Here is a 6,190-nt window from a genome sequence, read left to right as displayed (position 1 = left end):
AATGGAAAGCACAGAAAGCAACACATCTACCAACTAGAAAATGAACATGGGGTTCTAGTTGGAGATGATCAGTTGAAAGCGCATATCACCCAATATTATAAGGGTCTTTTTGGATCACCTGAGGAAACACATATCTCTCTCATGGAAGATCGAAATCATGATATTCCTCAGGTGACTCACGAAGAAAATGATGTGCTTGTAGCTGAATTTACTGAAGCCGAGGTTAGAGAGGCGGCGTTCCAAATGGAACATAATAAAGCACCCGGACCTGATGGTTTCCCTGCTGAATTTTATTAGGTCTTCTGGTCAATAATTAAAGATGACCTTATGGCTATTTTTTTGGACTTTCATAAAGAGGAATTAAACCTCTTTAGCCTTAATTTTGGGATTATCACCCTCATCTCGAAAAGTTCTGAAGCTACGAAAATTCAGCATTATAGACCTATTTGTGTGCTTAATGTCAGCTTTAAAATTTTCACTAAAGTTGCCACAAATAAGTTAAATAAGGTAACTCAGACTGTGGTCAGTCCGACTCAAACCTCCTTTATGCAAGGGCAGAATATCATGGAAGGTGTCGTTATCCTCCACGAGACCATCCCACGAACTTCATACCAAGAAAAGAAACGGGGTTATTTTCAAAATTGATTTTGAAAAGGCCTACGATAAAGTAAAGTGGTCATTTTTTCAATAAACTCAACGCATGAAAGGATTCTCTTCAAAATGGTGTAGATGGATTGAAGAAATGGTTACGGGAGGGAGCGTAGGGATTAAAGTCAATGATGATATTAGTCCTTACTTTCAAACTAAAAGACGATTACGCCAAGGGGATCCGATTTCTCCAATCTTATTTAACATTGTGGCCGATATGCTTGCACTCATTATTAAGAGAGCAAAGGCCGATGGACAAATAAGTGGGGTCATTCCTCATTTAGTTGATGATGGCTTATCTATTCTCAAATATGCGGATGACACCATCATTTTTCTTGATCATGACCTAGAAAAACAAAAAATATGAAACTTTTGCTTTGTGCCTTTGAGCTTTTGTCTGGGTTAAAGATTAATTTCCACAAGAGTGAAATATTCTGCTATGGTGCTGCTAAAGAGATGGAAGACGAATATACCACCCTCTTTGGCTATAATGCTGGAGAATATGCCTTTAGATATTTGGGGATACCTATGCACCATAGACAATTATTCAATTCTGAGTGGCAAAAAGTAGAAGAAAGATTTGAGAAAAAACTCTCTTGCTGGAAAGCTAAGTACCTGTCTTATGGAGGACGGTTGGTTCTGCTAAATTCAGTACTTAGTAGTCTCCCCATGTTCATGATGTCCTTTTTTGAAATTCCGAAAGGAGTTTTGAAAAATCTAGATAATTTCAGATCAAGATTCTTTTGGCAAGGATCTTCCGAAAAACATAAATATCGGCTTGCTAAATGGGACATCCTTTGTCGTCCTAAAGATCAGGGTGGCTTAGGCATCTTGGACCTCCAAATACAAAATAAATGCCTTCTAGCAAAATGGATTGTGAACTTGCTTAACACTGATGATATGTGGCAAGAGTTGCTGAAGAACAAGTATTTGCGGTCCAAATCTTTAACGCAGGTTAAGGCTAAACCATATGATTCCCATTTTTGGAGGGGACTTATGAAAATTAAAGATGAAGTCTTAACCAATGGCACCTTTTTGATCAAGGATGGAAGTGCCACGCGGTTTTGGGAAGACACTTGGGTAGGCAATATGTCTTTCAAGGATAGGTACCCATCTCTCTATAATATTGTGAGAGATCCTCATGCGATGGTGGCCAAAGTTATGGCTTCTCAACCTCTTAATATTTCTTTTAGGAGAATGCTGTGGGGACCTAAACTGAGAGACTGGTCTAATCTTGTAGCACAGATAGCACCTTTTAATCTAGTGGATGGGTCGGATTCTTTCAGATGGAACTTAACCAAATCTGTGTTATTTACGGTCCGCTCTTTGTATCTGCATTTAATTAATACTCATACCCCTTTCAGACATAAGAAAATCTAGAAGATTAAGGTTCCTCTAAAGATTAAGATCTTCCTCTGGTTTTTACAAAAATTGGTGGTCTTAACTAAAGACAATCTTGCTAGGAAAAATTGGAAAGGCAGCCTGAAATGTGTTGGCTGTAATTTGGATGAATTAATCCAATATTTGTTCCTAGATTGTCATTATGCTAAAGTGGTTTGGAGGATGGTGTATCTTGCTACGGGTCTAACTCAACCCAAATCCATTATACATTTATTTGGTTCTTTGCACTCTAATCAAAATACTAAGATTAGGGATTTGATTTGGGTTGGGGTCGCTTCTCTATGCTGGGCCATCTGGAATACCCAGAATGACATTATTTTTAATAGAATTAAATATAATTCTATTCTGCAGGTTATTTTCAGGGAACGTACTGGCTACGTTTTTGGGCGCAGTTGTAGCGTGATGAGCACAACAAGAACGTACTTTCATCATTGAGCACTAGAATTGAGATGGTCTCGTTGGAGCAGGCTCACGGTGGTTGGAAGCACTTATATATGCTGTGCTAGTTCGTTGTTCTTATTTGTGAACAGTTGTTGCTCTCTTTCATAATCGTTGTAATATTTGGGGCTGTGTATGTCTCTGGACGTAGAGGCCGGATATTTTATCCATTATCTAAAAAAACATTTGCCTTTCCATCACGCTTTGTGAATGCTGCATTGTTCATTGGACATTCTGATCCTCTGATTCCTGAGCAAAAAGTAGTAGGAGTACTGGCTATCAATGGAAGCTACTTCTTTGATTTTGAAATTATCTCCTTGGGAATGAGTGGCAGCAGGAAGGCATAAATGGCAGTGCCTCAAGATTGTTCGTGTGCGTACAAGAACTACACAGCAGATGTTCATTCACCTTTTCTATGAGGCTCATTGTTCTATGACCGCACCTTGTTCATTTCTGATAGCTAGTTCTTCTTTCAATGCCGCCCCGTCTGCAAGAGGCAAGACATGCTCAGCAGCCTGCTAGAGTACGTGCTAGCTAGTAATAATAAGGATAGCTAGAGCACCAAATAATTAACGCCTGCCTATTTATGAGCGGGATCAAGAATATTTGTTCAAAGGTTAACGTTCACTGGTGTGACCTTACTCGCTGCAAAATCTCAAGATTATTTGCAAGTTGACACCAAAGAAGTTGTTGTGTAACAATATATCAGAGGATGGATTCATTTTTGGACTTTCCATCCCTTTCTACATTCTTCCCTTTTTCTCCTGTGTAGTTTTTATCTAATTGGACTGTACGTCTGGGTAAAACTGTACTTAATAAGCAAACCAAACAATAAACATGATTTCGATACGGTTATCCGACATACAAATTTTGTCCTGATACATTAAAAGCATGTTTCACATCAGGATTCTCGCTAAGGATACATTAAAAGCATGTTTCACCGAGGTTGGGACCTCCGAACCTTTGACGGTCCGCAGGTGGAAACTGACAATCCGCTTGCTAATTTTTAATTGCAAAAAAAAATTAAATTGTCAAACCAAGGTTCGGACCTCCGAACGTTTGTCAGGCGGACGATCTGCGTATGGAAGCAGATAGTCGGCCGACTGATGTTTAATTGCAAAAAAAAATTAAAATTGTCAAACCTAGGTTTGCACCTCCGAACCTTCTACAAGCGGACAGTCTGCGGATGGAAGCGGACGGTCGGCCTGCTAATGTTTAATTACAAATTTTTTTGGAATTGTCAAACGGATACTTGCCAAGGTTCGGACCTCTGAACCTTTGGCAAGGGGATGGTCCGCGGATGGCAGCAGACAGTCCGTCGGCCAATGCTTAATTGCAAAAAAAATTAAAATTATCAAACGGATGTTTGCCGAGGTTCGAATGTCCTAATGTTTGGCAGGAGGACGGTCTGTGGGTGGACAGCGGACGGTCCGCCGGCTAATGTTTAATTGTAAAGAGGTAGCTAGCGGCGGCAACGGCCGTCTCATGAACGCCACACGCGGCGGGCACGTGCACAACTTTGCCGAGTGCTTTTAATGTGGCACTCGGCGAATCTATGCTTTGCCGAGTGCCTTGTCTATGGCACTTGACAAATAGATATTTTGCCGAGTGTATTATTTATATCGTGTGTTTTTCATCCTAGTCTCGGTTGTTTGCCAAGTGCCTGAGAAAAGGCAATCGACAAACCTCCTGGCACTCGGCATATAGTCGGTTTTCGGTAGTGAGTCTAAGAAAATGGTATAAAAATATGTGGAGCAACCAACAGTAATTTATTTTTACATCATATTATCAATATAAATAAATAAATAATATTGGATGGTACGGTCTGGTACCTTCCAACCACCGTAACAAGCCTCACATCCATGTGAGTTTAGTTTTGTCGGTAAGCATGAGTCAGTATGGATGACTGTTTAGAATGATGAGGCTACTGACAGTTTACCTTAGCCCTTGGCGCTGGACCACAAGGGAAACGTGCAAAAAGATACAAGATATATCATTTCTATCCATATTTGCCTTTCCACTACGCTTTGTGATTGCTGCATTGTTCATTTCACATTCTGATCCTGACTCCTGACTTCCTGAGCAAAGAGTACGTAGCGGCTATCAATGGATATATATAGCTGCTTCTTTGGTTTTGAAATTAGCTCTTTGGGAATAAGTAGCAGCAGGAAAGTGTAAATGGCAGTGACTCAAGAAGAAGCGTGTGGGTACGAGCAGTACAGCTGAGGTTCACCTTGTATGGTGCTCCATGCTTGAGAAATCTGAGGCACGTGATTGTTCTAAGAAGCCGCACACCGTGTGCTTAGAACGCCGTGGTTTCCTTAGGCGGAGAAGTTGCTTACTAAACGGATACGTAAGTATTCTGATAGCTGTTTTCTTACCAGGCCGCCCCGTCTGCAAGAGGCAAGACGACATGCTCAGCAGCCTGCAAGAGTGTAAGTGCTAGTAAGAAATATTTGATCTTAGGCTAAGTTCCACTCGTGTGTGTTTGCTCGCTGCAAAATCTCAAGATTATATGCATCGACAGCTAAGAAGTAGAAATTGTGTAATGAGATATATCGGAGGATGTGGTTGCATTTTGGACTTCTCGTCCCTCCCTACTTTCTTTCTTTCTCTACTGTCCAGTTTTTCATCTAATTTGAACATCTAGGTAAACCTGTATCTTAGCAAACCAAACAATAACATGATTTCGATATAGTGGTTGTACTACAAATATTTCGTCCTGATAGATGAAAAGTAGGTTTCACCTCAGGATTCTTGCTAATTAGGGATACCCAGCTATATTGTCTTGCTTTGGTACATTTAAAACGTGAACTCAAGCTTGATTTTACCCAAGTCTAGTTTGCGCATGCCAGGGGACAAAAGTTTTGAGATAAATAAAGCACGTTGGCCGTCAAAATACCAAGGATAATTTTTATGTTAACTACCTTTTTGCGAAAATTTATGTTAATTAGTATCCTAAACCATCTATACTTACGCTAAGTCCCACATTAACCACTACCGGACTGGCCGACTTTTCCGAGTGCCGAATACACTCGGCAAAGACCATTTTGCACTCGGCAAAGGATTTGCCGAGTGCGGCACTCGGCAAACCAGACTCGGTAAAAAAAGTGACGGCGAAGACATCTTTGCCGAGTGCCTATTTTCGGGCATTCGGCAAACTTTTCGAGACCAGATCAGAAAAACAGCGTTTAAAAATAGCAAAACATTTTATTTTTATCCGATAACCACACACCAGTCATCCAATGTCGCAAGTTGCGCTATTATTTCGCATTAAATCATGTGTATAGCCTTCTCTACCACTCCACCCCTCCATCACATGTGTCTAGATTCCGTTTTGATTCTCCACATATTATACTAATTCAAGATTAAATTGCTTGTTTGAGGCTCTAAACGAATTCAATTAAAAAAATTTTGATCTACAAAGTTGCATAACTTTTCGAGATCTACAACTTTGATGTTGTAAGTTTTCTGATCCGAGGTCGTTTGCAAAATTTGAATTTTAAATTTGAGATATTCAAACACAAATTTGAAATCCTAAATGAATTCAAATAAAAAAGTTGTGAACTACAAAGTTTCTTAACTTTTCGAGATCTACAACTTTGATATTGTGAGTTTCTTCATCCAAGGTCATTTGAAACACTCCAAAAATTCTAATTCAAAATTCATCCGAGACGCTTTGCCGAGTGTATTTTTATGGCAC

This window comes from Panicum virgatum, chromosome 3N (genome assembly GCF_016808335.1).
Source record: "Panicum virgatum strain AP13 chromosome 3N, P.virgatum_v5, whole genome shotgun sequence".
In the NCBI taxonomy this organism is placed as follows: Eukaryota; Viridiplantae; Streptophyta; class Magnoliopsida; order Poales; family Poaceae; genus Panicum; species Panicum virgatum.
Note: the sequence above shows the minus strand (reverse complement) of the source record.